The sequence below is a fragment of the Triticum urartu genome, chromosome 6A (assembly GCF_056163025.1).
Source record: "Triticum urartu cultivar PI428250 chromosome 6A, HENAU_Tu73, whole genome shotgun sequence".
NCBI lineage: Eukaryota > Viridiplantae > Streptophyta > Magnoliopsida > Poales > Poaceae > Triticum > Triticum urartu.
Window position 1 is genome coordinate 512,816,803 of NC_141878.1, and position 17,599 is coordinate 512,834,401.

Here is a 17,599-nt window from a genome sequence, read left to right on the forward strand (position 1 = left end):
ACACACCATTATGCTGTGGTGTTCCAGGTGGCGTGAGTAGTGAAACTATTTCACATTGTTTTAACTGAAGACCAAACTCATAACTCAAATACTCTTCTCCACGATCAGATCGTAGAAACTTTATTTTCTTGTTACGATGATTTTCCACTTCACTCTGAAATTCTTTGAACTTTTCAAATGTTTCAGACTTATGTTTCATCAAGTAGATATACTCATATCTGCTCAAATCATCTGTGAAGATTAGAAAATAATGATACCTGTCGCGAGCCTCAATATTCATCGGACCACATACATCAGTATGTATGATTTCCAACAAATTTTTTGCTCGCTCCATTGTTCCGAAGAACGGAGTTTTAGTCATCTTGCCCATGAGGCATGGTTCGCAAGCATCAACTTATTCATAATCAAGTGATTCCAAAAGCCCATCAGCATGGAGTTTCTTCATGCGCTTTACACCAATATGACCTAAATAGCAGTGCCACAAATAGGTTGCACTATCATTATTAACTTTGCATCTTTTGGTTTCAATATTATGATTATGTGTATTACTATGATCGAGATCCAACGAACCATTTTCATTGGGTGTGTAACCATATAAAGTTTTATTCATGTAAACAGAACAACAATTTATTCTCTTACTTAAATGAATAACCGTATTACAATAAACATGATCAAATCATATTCATGCTCAACGCAAACACCAAATAACACTTATTTAGGTTCAACACTAATCCCAAAAGTATAGGGAGTGTGCGATGATGATCATATCAATCTTGGAACCACTTCCAACACACATCGTCACTTCACCCTTAACTAGTCTCTGTTTATTCTGCAACTCCCGTTTTGAGTTACTAATCTTAGCAACTGAACTAGTATCTATTACTGAGGGGTTGCTATAAACACTAGTAAAGTACACATCAATAACATGTATATCAAATATACTTATGTTCACTTTGCCATCCTTCTTATCCGCCAATCACTTGGGGTAGTTCTGCTTCCAGTGACCAGTCCCTTTGCAGTAGAAGCACTTAGTCTCAGGCTTAGGATCAGACTTGGGCTTCTTCACTTGAGCAGCAACTTGCTTGCCGTTCTTCTTGAAGTTCCCCTTCTTCCCTTTGCCCTTTTCTTGAAACTAGTGGTCTTGTCAACCATCAACACTTGATGTTTTTCTTGATTTCTACCTTCGTTGATTTCAACATCACGAAGAGCTTGGGAGTTGTTTCCGTTATCCCTTGCATATTATAGTTCATCACGAAGTTCTACTAACTTGGTGATGGTGACTAGAGAATTCTGTCAATCACTATCTTATCTCGAAGATTAATCCCACTTGATTCAAGCGATTGTAGTACCCAGACAATCTGAGCACATGCTCACTAGTTGAGTGATTCTCCTCCATCTTTTAGCTATAGAACTTGTTGGAGACTTCTTGTCTCTCAACTCGGGTATTTTCTTGAAATATTAACTTCAACTCCTGGAACATCTCATATGGTCCATGACGTTCAAAACGTCTTTGAAGCCGCGATTCTAAGCCATTTAAGTATGGTGCACTAAACTATCAAGTAGTCATCATATTGAGCTAGCCAAACGTTCATAACATCTGCATCTGCTCCTGCAATAGGTCTGTCACCTAGCGGTGCATCAAGGACATAATTCTTCTGTGCAGCAATGAGGATAAACCTCAGATCACGGATCCAATCCGCATCATTGCTACTAACATCTTTCAACACAATTTTGTCTAGGAACATATCAAAATAAACACAGGGAAGTAACAACGCGAGCTATTTATCTATAACATAATTTGTAAAATACTACCAGGACTAAGTTCATGATAAATTTAAGTTCAATTTAATCATATTACTTTAAAGAACTCCCACTTAGATAGACATCCCTCTAATCCTCTAAGTGATTACGTGATCCAAGTCAACTAAACCATGTCCGATCATCACGTGAGATGGAGTAGTTTCATTGGTGAACATCACTATGTTGATCATATCTACTATATGATTCACGCTTGACCTTTCGATCTCCGTGTTCCGAGGCCATATCTGTATATGCTTGGCTCGTCAAGTATAACCTGAGTATTCCGCGTGTGCAACTGTTTTGCACCCGTTGTATTTGAACATAGAGCCTATCACACCCGATCATCACGTGGTGTCTCAGCACGAAGAACTTTCGCAACGGTGCATACTCAGGGAGAACACTTCTTGATAATTAGTGAGAGATCATCTTATAATGCTACCGCCAATCAAAGCAAGATAAGATGCATAAAAGAGAAACATCACATGCAATCAATATAAGTGATATGATATGGCCATCATCATCTTGTGCTTGTGATCTCCATCTCCGAAGCACCATCGTGATCACCATCGTCACCAGCGCGACACCTTGATCTCCATCGTAGCATCGTTGTCGTCTCGCCAATCTTATGCTTCCATGACTATCGCTACCGCTTAGTGATAAAGTAAAGCATTACAACGCGATTGCATTGCATACAATAAAGCAACAACCATATGGCTCCTGCCAGTTGCCGATAACTCGGTTACAAAACATGATCATCTCATACAATAAAATTTAGCATCATGTCTTGACCATATCACATCACAACATGCCCTGCAAAAACAAGTTAGACATCCTCTACTTTGTTGTTGCAAGTTTTACGTGGCTGCTACGGGCTTAAGCAAGAACCAATCTTACCTGAGCATCAAAACCACAACGATAGTTTGTCAAGTTGGTGCTGTTTTAACCTTCGCAAGGACCGGGCGTAGCCACACTCGGTTCAACTAAAGTTGGAGAAACTGTCACCCACTAGCCACCTTTGTGCAAAGCACGTCGGGAGAACCGGTCTCGCGTAAGCGTACGCGTAATGTCGGTCCGGGCCACTTCGTCCAACAATACTGCCGAACCAAAGTATGACATGCTGGTAAGCAGTATGACTTATATCGCCCACAACTCACTTGTGTTCTACTCATGCATATAACATCAACACATAAAACCTAGGCTCGGATGCCACTGTTGGGTTTCGTAGTAATTTCAAAAGATTTCCTACGCACACGCAAGATCATGGTGATGTATAGCAACGAGAGGGGAGAGTGTGATCTACGTACCCTTGTAGATCGACAACGGAAGCATTAACTTGGTTGATGTAGTCGTACGTCTTCACGGCTCGACCGATCAAGCACCGAAATTACGGCACCTCCGAGTTCTAGCACACGTTCAGCTCGATGACGATCACTGGACTCCGATCCAGCAAAGTGTCGGGGAAGAGTTCCGTCAACACAACGGCGTGGTGACGATCTTGATGTACTACCGTCACAGGGCTTCGCCTAAGCACCGCTACAATATTATCGAGGACTATGGTGGAAGGGGGCACCGGACACGGCTAAGAATATGATCACGTGGATCAACTTGTGTCTCTAGGGGTGCCCCTTGTCACCGTATATAAAGGCTCAAAGGAGTGGGGCGGGCCGGCCATCATAGGGCGCGCCAGGAGGAGTCCTACTCCCTCCGGGAGTAGGACTCCCCCCCTTTCCTAGTTGGAATAGGATTCGTGAAGGGGGAAAAGAGAGAGAGAAGGAAGGGGGGCGCCGGCCCCCTCTCTCCTTGTCCTATTCGGACTAAGGGGGGGAGGGGCACGCGGCCCATCCCTGGCCACCTCTCCTATCTCCCACTAAGGCCCATATACTTCCCGGGGGGTTCCGGTAACCTCCCGGTAATCCGGTAAAATCGCGATTTCACCCGGAACGCTTCCGATATCCAAATATAGGCTTCCAATATATCAATCTTTATGTCTTGACCATTTCGAGACTCCTCATCATGTCCGTCATCACATCCGGGACTCCGAACAAACTTTGGTACATCAAAATGCATAAACTCATAATATAACTGTCATCATAACCTTAAGCGTGCAGACCCTACGGGTTCGAGAACAATGTAGACATGACCGAGACACGTCTCTGGTCAATAACCAATAGCGGAACCTGGATGCTCATATTGGCTCCTACATATTCTACGAAGATCTTTTATCGGTCAGACCGCATAACAACATACGTTGTTCCCTTTGTCATCGGTATGTTACTTGCCCGAGATTCGATCGTGGGTATACAATACCTAGTTCAATCTCGTTACCGGCAATTCTCTTTACTCGTTTCGTAATACATCATCCCGCAACTAACTCATTAGTTGCAATGCTTGCAAGGCTTAAGTGATGTGTATTACCGAGAGGGCCCAGAGATACCTCTCCGACATTCGGAGTGACAAATCCTAATCTCGAAATACGCCAACCCAACAAGTACCTTCGGAGACACCTGTAGAGCACCTTTATAATCACCCAGTTATGTTGTGACATTTGGTAGCACACAAAGTGTTCCTTCGGTAAACGGGAGTTGCATAATCTCATAGTCATAGGAACATGTATAAGTCATGAAGAAAGCAATAGCAACATACTAAACGATCGGGTGCTAAGCTAATGGAATGGGTCATGTCAATCACATCATTCTCCTAATGATGTGATCCCGTTAATCAAATAACAACTCTTTTGTTTATGGTTAGGAAACATAACCATCTTCGATTAACGAGCTAGTCAAGTAGAGGCATACTAGTGACACTCTGTTTGTCTATGTATTCACACATGTATTATGTTTCCGGTTAATACAATTCTAGCATGAATAATAAACATTTATCATGATATAAGGAAATAAATAATAACTTTATTATTGCCTCTAGGGCATATTTCCTTCATGTACTTGGGGGCTAATGCCTATTTGCTCTGTTATCAACAAATCTTTCACAAGTCTCAAGTACAATGCAAGCATTATCCTTAACACTTGGGGGCTAATGTACATCTGTTCAAAACTGACGCATTGATTCAAGACCCGGTTTACCTCGCAAAGCTAAACCGGCCCTTGGGGGCTACACCGATGAAAACTACATGCATAGCATGATAAAGTATCAGTTTTGTTTTTACTGAGGACTTGACATATTGAGGATCAGCATGCAAGGATTAAGATATTACAAAGTCTCGGTTTACGATTAACATCATAAACCGGCCCTTGGGTGCTACTTGGGCTGATGTCTATACTTTGGAGTCAAGAAAGGAAAGGTGATGAAAATACATCATAGTGTTCCTTCATCAGGTTCACCAAACCAGCTTCATAATCACGGTTTGAGTGTAGACGGTTTAAAAAACCAGAGTGGAGTTCTTCAATGCTGAGATGGGCGTAGCTTGACAAATCAGTGCTCCATTTACCCTTTTCCATAGCAGCACGCTCTTCCTTGGCACTATGTTTGGCCAAGATTATAGGATGGCCAGGAGAGCTATGGCCCATACCGGTAATGATAACATCGTCTCCTTGGCCTCCAGTAGTTTTTACGGGTGATGGTGGAGTGTTAGTGGCTCTCACCGGACTGGAAGACCTGTCGTCAGCCCGGATTGGATCTGCCGGTTCACTGTCAGGTACAGCAGTGTCAGCTTCTAGTTGATTATCAATATTCAGATCTCCAGTTCAGCCGTCAGCTTGGGGGTGGTTCATCAAACGTGCCTTCTGGATTTGGACCCTCCAGTTCAGCCGTCTGTTCCGGTTCAACCGTTCGCTCTGGTTCACGAACCACCTGGTCTTCGGGCGGATTGTTCACCCGAGCCTTTTTGCTGGGTCTAGATTTTGCCCTAAAATAGCAACAGATGTGAAAGTTAAAGCACACTACAAAGTATGAACAACATCAAAAGAAGGAGCTCAATTACTTACCCAGCTACGGTTTTGAGAGGAGGAAGTTGGGTCGCTGTTGACTCGCCAGAGGATGAGGGAGGTGTCACCTCATAATTTGAATCGGACGGATTAAGAGGTTGTCGGAAATAACCTGCCTTGGGATAAGAATTGTCAGAAGTGGGGGAGACCTCAGATCGGTGCTTCCGAACCGGGTTGTCAGGTAAACCGGACAAAGTGACCTGTTGGCCGCTGTGCCGGGTTGTCCAGCGAGCCTCGTGCTGCTGCGTCTTCAAAATAAATGTTGGATCCAAGTAAGCAAGAGGATGAGAAAACCTTACTTTCCGGACCGCTTGACAGGTTTTTTGTGTTGGCATAGAGTCTGAACCGGAGGAAAGGGTAATTACCTCTACATCGTCAGCCTGGCTGCCCTCCACGTCCTCCTGATAAGTATCATTGTTAATGAGATGCATGAAAAGGGAGCTAAGTGAATCAAGTTCTACCTCAACTTCCGGTTCATCTGCGTCGTCATCAAGTTCCATGCTGATGCGTTCAGCTGCCTTCCGCTTTGAGGTTCTCTTGACGGCTTTTGTTTTGGGACGGGATGGCTTTGCCGCTTTCTCTGTAGGTTTCTTCTTCCAGAATGGATCATCACCCTATTTATAAACAAGCAGAAGGATATTCACAGGTTGAACAGTTTAAAAAGATGTCGAAGATAAAAAAGGAAGGACGGTACTTACAGCAGGCGGTTTGTTTTTTTGTGTAAAAGGGGTTTAAAACGGTTTGGCGGCAGACATATTCCGATTCGTTCAAAATCTTCTTGACACCCTCAGTAACTTCTTCATCAGTTAATTGAATGTTGATGTGGTGTTGGGAGTCTTCTACTTCATCAGTGCACTCACACATTAAACCGGAGCGGCGGCTTAATGGCAAGATGCTCCAGGATATCTAGCAACGCACAAAGTCGACGCATGATAAACCGTTGGCCATAAAGGCTCGGAGCTTGGTGAGTTGAGGGGCATATGAGGCCCGTTCTGTAGCACTTAAACGTTGCGGCAGTGGATGAGTGTTGGAGAGCCGGTGGGCACGGTAGCCCGGCAGAGGGTTCTCGTCTTCAGGGGAGGTATGTTTACAGTAGAACCAAGTTTGGTTCCAATCTTTGGGGTGGCTGTGCAGCTTGGCATGAGGAAATTTGACCTCTTTTCTTTTTTGAATTGAGACACCCCAAGTTCAGTGTTGGGTCCGTCTACAAATTCAGTGCGCCGGTTCAGATGGAAAAAATCCTGGAACAACTCAGCAGTTGGTTCTTCCTGTAGATACACTTCATAGAAGACTTGGAAGTTGCATATATTGGAAACTGAGTTAGGTCCAATATCTTGAGGGTGGAGCTGGAAACTGGCAAGCACATCCCAGAAAAACTTTGACCCGGGCGGTTTGAAACCACATCCTATGTGGTCAACAAATACCACTACCTCACCCTGCTTAGGAGTAGGAGGATTCTCCGATCCAGGAACTCGTTACCAGATTTCATTCTTTTTTGGCAAAGTACCAATCCTGACCATTCTGTTAAGCTGTTCTTCGGTGACTCGGGAAGGAGCCCAGTTACAAGCATAGAACTGTTTGGCCATTGCAAGCGAAAATCTGAAAGGAAATACCGGTTTACAAATCGTTCATGGTGATATATAAGATGTGACGGCATAAAGACATACAAGTATGTAAATTGCGTAAACCGGAGGCTGATACAATAATGAATGACAAGGCAATATCAGAACAAGGGTATGCACATGATGTTAAACCGGAGTATAACAACGGAGGTAAAAGTCTTGTCCGGTTAACCAGGGGGCTAATAGTATATGATAGATTGCTTTTACAAAGGTAAACCGCCTATGTGGTAAAGAGGATACAGATCTAAGGCAAGAATGACTAAGTAAAGTAAAAACAGATTTCATAAGGTTGCAGTGAAATTTTGGATCTACCGTAAGACAGGAAAATAAAAGTATTTAGACCTAAAAGGTTGGATCTACCGAAGGACCAGATCAGTGTTTTATGCGCATAAAGGTTTGTTTTGGTAATAGAAGATAAGCCATTACGTGGAATACATCAGGTTTGAAGCTTTTATCCATGGACTAAGAAGAAACAAGGGAAGAACAGCGTCGGAGTCTCGATGAACTTCGACGAACGAGGAAAGCCTAGATAGATCTACAACGGAGAAAGGAAGGGACTTACAGTGGCTGTTGAAGCAGCGGAGGTATGCCGCGGTTCTCTGGTGCAACCAGGTTGATGCAGCGGCCGGCGGAGAGACGGAGGCGAAGCTCGGTGATGGCGGCGGCGCTCAGGGGCAGAGATGTCGCAAGGAGGAAGAAGAAGTGAAGGAGACGACGGGGAAAAGGAGAAAGGCCTGTGGTCCTATTTATAAGGCGAGGCGATAAGTGACAAGTGCGGGAATCGAGGAGCTCAAAAATGGATAGTTAATAAGGATGTCGCCTCGATGGTTGGATATTCATTAATGAAGGGAATCTTCGGCTTCAACGAATAGATAACGTCAGGGCGGTTTACTACAGATCTAAAGGATGACATCATGGCGGTTTACCAGATCTATATGAAGGTGACAGGGCAAGAATTTTTCTAAGTATTGAAGATTGACATGAACAAGTTCCAATCAATTCGGGGCCTAATTTTGGGGATATGATTACTGGAGGTACGGCTCAGAGTGGTCGGGTTAGCTCCATGAAGATAGAAGCCCATGAAGACGTGAAGATGGTGGCTCTTTACAAAGGCCCAATGCCCAAAGGCGGGTTAAAGCCTGTAGATATAAACCGACTCTGTCATGTAACTTGTATTGTAAGTTAGAGGAATAGAGATAGATCCGGACACATCTATGATCCGGCCTCGGGACTCTGTAAACCGGCGGGCGTGAACCTATGTATATAAAGGGACGACCCAACCGCGGTTTGAGGACAACAACTCGAGAGCCAGGCAAAGCGGATTCGCTCCCTGGTCATTGAAACCCTAGCAATACCAATCACAACTAGACGTAGGCTTTTACCTTCATCGAAGGGGCCGAACTTGTATAAAACCCCTCGTGTCCGCTTGTCCGGATTAACCCCTTTAAGCTAACCCATAGAGATGGCTCCACGACTAAGTCCTTTCACGAGGACATCTGCCGTGACAAACCCACGACAACACTCATAAGAAAGTTTTTACTATTCTTGAATACCAAGCATATTGGGATTATTTAAGCAAATTACCATGCTATTTAAGACTCTCAAAATAATCTAAGTGAAGCATGAGAGATCAATAGTTTCTATAAAACAAATCCACCACCGTGCTCTAAAAGATATAAGTGAAGTACTAGAGCAAAATTATATAACTCAAATGATATAAGTGAAGCACGTAGAGTATTCTAACAAATTCCAAATCATGTATGGCTCTCTCAAAAGGTGTGTACAGCAAGGATGATTGTGGTAAACTAAAAAATAAAGACTCGAATCATACAAGACGCTCCAAGCAAAACGCATATCATGTGGTGAATAAAAATATAGCTCCAAGTAAAGTTACCGATAGAAGTAGATGAAAAGAGGGGATGCCTTCCGGGGCATCCCCAAGCTTTGGCTTTTAGGTGTCCTTAGATTATCTTGGGGGTGCCATGGGTGTCGGTGTCAAAACCGGCGGATCTCGGGTAGGGGGTCCCGAACTGTGTGTTTAAGGCGGATGGTAACAGGAAGCAGGGGACACGATGTTTACCCAGGTTCAGGCCCTCTTGAAGGAGGTAATACCCTACGTCCTGCTTGATTGTTCTTGATGATATGAGTATTACAAGAGTTGATCTACCACAAGATCGTAGAGGCTAAACCCTAGAAGCTAACCTATGGTATGATTGTATGTTGTCCTACGGACTAAACCCTCTGGTTTATATAGACACCGGACGGGGCTAGGGTTACACAGAGCCGGTTACAAGGGAGGAGATCTTCATATCCGTATTTCCTAGCCTGCCTTCCATGCCAAGGAGAGTCCCATCCGGACACGGGACGAAGTCTTCAATATTGTATCTTCATAGTCCAATAGTCCGGCCAAAGGATATAGTCTGGCTGTCCGGAGACCCCCTAATCCAGGACTCCCTTAGTAACCCCTGAACTAGGCTTCAATGATGATGAGTCCGGCACGCAGTATTGTCTTCGGCATTGCAAGGCGGGTTCCTCCTCCGAATACTCCATAGAAGATTTTGGACCCAAGGATAGTGTCTGGCCCTACAAAATAATTTCCACATACCACCATAGAGAGAGTAATGTTTGCACAAATCTAATCTGCTGACATGTTTTGACAGCACAACATTACGTCATGCCCGGTCATTATTCAAACTGTTTTCTCAACCAGCACCGCACATATCGCGAGGCGGTTTTCTTGACACGTCTTGTCGAAGCAGAGATCATGTCCCCCTTATTACGGGATTCTCATCAATACGGACATGGGTAACCCACTCGTGCCCGTTGGTATGACTCCTCGATTTTAGGCGAGCCCCAAAACGGCCGCGAGGAGGACGCTTGACATTCACCCACCCTTTTTATAAAGAGGCCAAGACCTGTCCCTTTTTCCTCTCGCGCTCAATCGAATCCTTCCCCACCTCGAGTTCCAACACCCCAGGCTCAGGTCAGGCGCTTCAGACCTTCAACTATGTCCGGATCCAACCTCCAAGGTCGGTGGATGCCTTCCTCTGTCACAGAGGAGGACATCAAGAAGCTGAGAGAGGCCAGATATCTGACCACCGAAATCTCGCACAGGCTGCCCGCCCGAGGGCAGGTCATCCCCACTCCCGAACCCAACGAGAGTGTTGTGTTTGTCTCTCACTTCCTCCGAGGACTAGGCCTCGCTCTAGATCCCTTTGTTAGGGGACTCATGTTCTATTATGGGCTGGATTTCCACGATCTGGCCCCGGATTCCCTCCTTGACATCTCGTCGTTCATCGTCGTATGTGAGGCCTTCCTCCGCACTACCCCTCACTTCAGCCTGTGGCTCAAGACCTTCAATGTGAAGCCGAAGATGATCGAGGGGCGGCACGTAGAGTGCGGAGGTGCCGTAATAAGAAAAAACGCTAATGCTCCATGGCCAGAGGGTTCCTTCCCAGAGGTATCCAGTTTGTGGCAGCGGGAGTGGTTTTATATCATAGCTCCCCAAAGTGCCAACTGGGTAACCATCCCTGCCTTTCGCTCGGGCCCCCACCACAACTGACATCATGGATCAGCGAGGGGCTAAACTAGGGTCCAGTAGAGGATGTGCCAATATTGCAGAGTCGCATCCGAGATCTCATTGACAGAGACGTCAACCTGGTCACGGTGATGTAGGTCATGCTAGTTCGCCAGGTCCCGCCTTACAAACGTAGACCTCTCCGTTTGTGGGAGTTCAACCTAGAGGGACCGCGAATCATTCAGCACTTCCTTGGCATGACGCTCGAGGAGATATACAAGCTGTTCTTCGAATCACAAATAAAGTGTCCGGACACCACCGAGGATGCGGGTCTGAGCTGTAATCGCCGGGATACCCAAGTAAGTAATCCCATGGCTGAACACACTGTTTCTCTTATTCATCATAAAATCATTCTAAGAAGTCTCTCTTTAACCAAGACTGGATAACAAAGGAGAAGATGATCAGGTGTCCGGCCCCCCTTCCCGAGGGCCTGGCCAATCCAGTACTAGACAGAATGCTGGAGCCAGCGCCTTATCAGGTGCCCTCAAAGGAAGAGGAAGGGGGGAATAAAGAGGCCGGAAGCGAGCCTCGCTCACTAATCGCCCCAACCGGGGGAACGAGCGCCTCCGCGAAGGAGGACAACCAGGGAGAAGAATCTGACATTTCCTCTCCCTGGGAAGGAAGAGGACCACCTCTGAATATCCGAAAACAGAGGTTTCCAAACGAGAGAAGAAGTCTTCGCCAGAGGGTCCTGCCCCTGGGGGTACGCTTCCCGCACAGCGTCCGCAAGGGAATCAGCCCTCTACCGAGCTACAAGTAATCAAAAAGTACTTAGTAGTGAAAATATCCTACCTTACTTCTGAAGACAATAATTGAAGCTTATATCTTGTAGTTTGGATCATAGCCCTTCTCGACAGAGTTCGTCTTTGGGGGATCTTCTTCCGGAGATGATGGAGAACGAAACACCTCCCCCTGCCACCCCGCCTCATGAAGCGGGCGACCCTGAAGTGTCGTCGCGGAGGGTTTCTCCTGATCCGCCAAGGCCAGGGGGTAATCCCTTGGCTAACCGGAGTCCTCAGTATTCGGCTCCTAAAGAGAGCAACAGAAAGAGTCCGGAACCATATAGTGTGCGGTCGGACGCACTGAAGGATCTTCTGGAGCAAGCGGCCATCTCAGAAGCACATCGTACGCTAATGAGTATGGTAGTTGAAAGGATTTCATCCATTGAAAGCAGATTGCATGAAGATTTTATGAGTCTGCTGAAAGGCTTTGAGGTACGTGACATAGTGTATGTTTTTGACAGTACCGCACACGTTAGGTGTGCCCTATGCAGATAGTAGCCCCTGAGACTCTGGTTGTCATCGAAAATGGCGGCAAACAGAGGATCATAGTCCCAGGTAGTAACCAGATCGCCTTTATGTGCAGGTGACTGAAGCTCCGGTGGCTAGCCGGACTGATGGGTTTGTCGAGCTAAAGCGGCAACTTGATGCGGCAAATGCCGACATCGTGCTTGTAAACAAGCGGCTTGACGAGGCAAGGGTAAGTGATTTCTCCGGTGATCAACGCATAGTAAGAGGAGCAGGATGCCAATATCTTTAATATGTTGTGACTGCAGATGGAGCTGCCACCATGGAGACCCTTCGGGCAAAGCTTGCCCGGGCCAAGGAACAAGCAAGAAATAGCGATGCGGCCGCTCTAAGGGCGGTCGAAGAGCTGTGGGCCGAACAGTCCACGCATCGCCAGAGCAAGGAAAGGATAGCCCAGATGGCCATTGAGTTGAAAGATGCCACTGACCGTTACCAGCTTCTTGAAGAAGAAAGCCGAGCGAGGGCGACGGACCTAGAGAAGGCCATGGTAGCAGCTGATATGTCTCCGTCGTATCTACTTTTCCAAACACTTTTGCCCTTGTTTTGGACTCTAACTTGTATGATTCGAATGGAACTAACCCGGACTGACGCTGTTTTCAGCAAAATTGCCATGATGTTGTTTTATGTGCAGAAAACAAAAGTTCTCAGAATAACCCGGAACTCCACGGAATATCTTACAATAAATAATAAAAAATCCTCGCCAAAGATGAAGACCAGGGGGGCCACACCCTTGCCACGAGGGTGGAGGGCGCCCCCCTAGGGCGCGCCCCCTACCTCGTGGGCCCCCTGGAGACCTCCATACTCCAACTCCAACTCTATATATCTGCTTTCGGGGAGAAAAAAATAAGAGAGAAGAAATCATCGCATTTTACGATATGGAGCCGCCGGCAAGCCCTAAAACCTCTTGGGAGGGCTGATTTGGAGTCCGTTCGGGGCTCCGGAGAGGGGGATTCGTCGCCGTCGTCATCATCAACCATCGTCCATCACCAATTTCATGATGCTCACCGCCGTGCGTGAGTAATTCCATCGTAGGCTTGCTGGACGGTGAAGGGTTGGGTGGGATCTATCATGTAATCGAGTTAGTTTTGTTAGGGTTTGATCCCTAGAATCCACTATGTTCTGAGATTGATGTTGCTATGACTTTGCTATGCTTAATGCTTGTCACTAGGGCTCGAGTGCCATGATTTCAGATCTGAACCTATTATGTTTTCATCAATATATGAGAGTTCTTGATCCTATCTTGCAAGTCTATAGTCACCTATTATGTGCTATGATCCGTTAATCCCAAAGTGACAATAATCGGGATACTAACCGGTGATGACCGTAGTTTGAGGAGTTCATGTATTCACTATGTGCTAATGCTTTGTTTCGGTTCAATATTAAAAGGAGGCCTTAATATCCCTTAGTTTCCATTAGGACCCCACTGCCACGGGAGGGTAGGACAAAAGATGTCATGCAAGTTCTTTTCCATAAGCACGTATGACTATATTCGGAATACATGCCTACATTACATTGATGAATTGGAGCTAGTTCTGTGTCACCCTATGTTATGACTGTTACATGATGAACCGCATCCGGCATAATTATCCATCACTGATCCGATGCCTACGAGCTTTCCATATACTGGTTTACGCTTATTTACTTTCTCGTTGCTATTGTTACAATCACTACATAATACCAAAAATATTACTTTGCTTTCATTACTCTTTTGTTACCGTTACCACCACTATCGTATTACTTTGCTACTAAACACTCTACTGCAGATACTAAGTTTCCATGTTCGGTTGAATTGAAAACTCAGCTGCTAATACTTGAGAATATTCTTTGGCTCCCCTTGTGTCGAATCAATAAATTTGGGTTGAATAGTCTACCCTCGAAAGCTGTTGCGATCCCCTATACTTGTGGGTTATCAAGACTAATTTCGGGCGCCGTTGCCGGGGAGCATAGCTCTATTCTTTGAGTCACATGGGATTTATATCTGCTGGACACTATGAAGAATTTGAAAGACGCTAAGACAACAATTTATCCCTCAACTACGAGGGGAGGTAAGGAACCGCCATCTAGCTCTGCACTTGATTCACCTTCTGTTATGAGTAAGCTTGCGACACCTAAACCTGCTTCTGCTATTCGTTCTGATATGTCGCATGTTATTGATGATCCTACTTCTGCTATACATGATACTTATGATGAAACTACTTCTATGCTTGATATTACTGTGCCACTTGGTGATTTTCTCAAGGAACGACTTGCTAGGGCTAGAGAGATTGAAAATATTGAATCTGATTATGATGATGAAAGTGATGATGAAGAATCACTTGTTATTCCTAAGGGTTATTTATTTGATCAAGAAGCTTCTTTAGCTATTTTGGCTTGCAAAGATAGATATGAACTCAAAAGGTTATTAGCTAAATGGAATAAGCAATCTCTAAATGCTAGGATGAAACCTGATCCTGCTTTTGCTACTTCACATATCTGTATTACTGATAAGGATTATGAATTCTCTGTTGATCCTGATATAATTACTTTTGTTGAACCTGATCCTTTTCATGGCTATGAATCTGAAATTGTTGTGGCACATCTTACTAAATTAACTGATATAGCCACCATGTTCACTAATGATGAGAGATCTCGCTACTTTTATATCCTTAAAATATTTCCGTTCTCATTAAAGGGTGATGCTAAGATATGGTTTAATTCCCTTGATCCTAGTCGTGTGCGTAGTCCCTAGGATATGATCTATTACTTATTATTGGGGATGTGCGTATCCCCGTTGAGGTAACCTAGTGTTATTCGAAATTTCTCCGGTTTCATGTTAATCGGAATGAGTTTGTTACCAAGACTTGATCAACCTTGTTAGTGGATTCCTTTTGATGAGCATGAGATGGATGAAACTAGAAGCACAACCTTCTGTACCCTCTCTATACTTTCTGTTATTTAGTTGAAATAAAGTAAAAATAAATAATTTTCTGTCTGTTATCTGATTATCCATGCAATATAAAAATACCTCGAAAATAAAAGTTCTCCAAATGCCCTGAAAATTAAATATGATTTTTTCTAGAATATTTGAGGATTTATGGAACAAAGAACACACCAGGGGGGCCAACCACCTTGCCATGAGGGTGGAGGGCGCGCCCACCCCCCTAGGGCGCGCCCCCTGCCTCGTGGGCCCATGGTGGCCCTCCTCCACTTATTCCTGCACCCATCCTCTTCTTCTCCTCCCACAAACACGAAAAACCAACTCAAGCACGAGTTCCAGCCCTCTTTGCTGCCATTTTCGATCTCCTTGCTCAAAGCACCTCTCACAAAACTGCTTGGGGAGATTGTTCCTTGGTATTTGACTCCTCCATTGGTCCAATTAGTTTTTGTTCTAGTGCTTTATTCATTGCAAATTTTTGCTGCTTAGGTGACCCTGTTCTTGAGCTTGCATGTCAAATTTATATGGTCAAAAGTAGTTTTGATGCATGATATAGGCTCTAGGCACTTGTAGGAGTGGTTGCTATCAATATTATTGAGTTTGGTTTACTTTTATTTTGAGGTTACTAAAAATTTCAGAATTTTTCAGAAAGTGATGAGGAGATTATTGAGGGGCTCATCGAGCCAAAGCTCGAAGGAAAAGGCACCGAAGCCTAAGTATAATTTGCCGCGCACCGCGGAAGTTCGGGCGTGTGAATGGCCTTCCGAGGATTTCTTGAGAGCAGTCGGGATTTATGAAGATTTTCATGAATTGGCTCATAATGCAGGCCTCACCGCTTTCCTCCATGACCAATGCGATCAGTATCTTTTACTCACAAATACCTTTGTGCAAAACTTTGATTTTCATTCTAGGAACTCACCACCTACGGTGGAGTTTCATTTATATGATGAGCATAAGGAGATGTCACTTTATGATTTTTGTCGGATTTGTTTAGTCCCTTTTGAGGGCAAGATAGAAGAACCACATCGTGATGATGTGGAGGGATTTATTGATACTATCACTGTAGGGGAAACTCGGAAGGTTTCCGATGCACGAATCACTAGCATACATTTTCCTGTCTTACGTTACTTTGCATTATTTGCTAGTCGTTGCTTAATTGGTCGCAGAAACTCTGGAAACCTTAGTATCCCTGATATTATTATTTTTCCCCAAGGTTTATACAGTGATAACACTTTTAGTATAGGCGGTATTATTGCTAAACGGTTAAGTCTGAACCATACCAAGGGCCCCATCTTTGGAGGCATCTATGCTACACGCCTAGCTGCACATTTTAACATACCTATTAGGCATGCTGAGAAGGAAGAAAAAGTGTTACCTCGTGTTTATCTAGATTATAAAAGTATGGTGGCACATGATTTTATTATTAAGAATAGGGCAGGAGAGCTTAAATATCAATTGTTCTTTAATAAACATCATCCTGAGACTATTACCTTGCCTGCTCCTTCTTTGTTTGATTTGACTGTAGGCACGTACCTTGTTCCGTTGACGGCTATCCACGCCTACCGGAACCCTGCACCAGCCGAGGAGCTAGAGCCGGAACCACAATTTGATCCTTCACGACAGTCTAACTATCAGTGGGATCCGGAGATGATTGCCAGCCAATGGCAATCGGAGCCTTCTTCCTCATCGCTCTACGACCCCAACAACTATTATTATGGATATCAGTCAGGCCAGCCGTGGCCATAAACCAACTTAGGCCAAAATCCTAAGCTTGGGGGAGTACATATTCTCACCGACATTACATTTATGTTCACACACACTCATTGCTAAATGTCGGTGCTCATACTTTTTTCATTGTATCATCCATGATAGTTTATTTCATTTTATGCTTTCGTCTTGTGTGTTTAATAAACCTTAAGAAAAACCAAAAAAATTAGTTGTAGCTTTTAATCAGTTTAATTTCCATGCTTGTAGTAATAATTAAAAAGAAAACCCCAAAAAATATTTCCTCTTCTTCTTTTGCTTGTTGGGAGCTTTCCCATGTAAATAGTTTTATTTCTTTTCTTTTCTTTGGGGGTCAGTAGGAGAAGACCATGATTAAATTGTTGAAGTGGCTCGTATATGCATTATTGTTTATCTGACAAAAGAGCCCATATTGCTTTGTCTTCTCCTGTTTATTGAATGCTCGCAGATTCCAGCTTAGTCCAATGCACGTGCACTCTTATTATTATTCACATCGTTCGGTCGTGCAAGTGAAAGGCAATTATGATGCTATATGATGGACTGACTAAGATGAGAAAAGCTGGTACGAACTCGACCTCTTTTGTTTTTGTAAATATGATGAGTTCATCGTTCTTGATTCAGCCTATTATGAATAAACATGTTTGCAATGACAATTAGAGATCATAGTTTTTTGTGCCATGCTTGATTAGCTATAA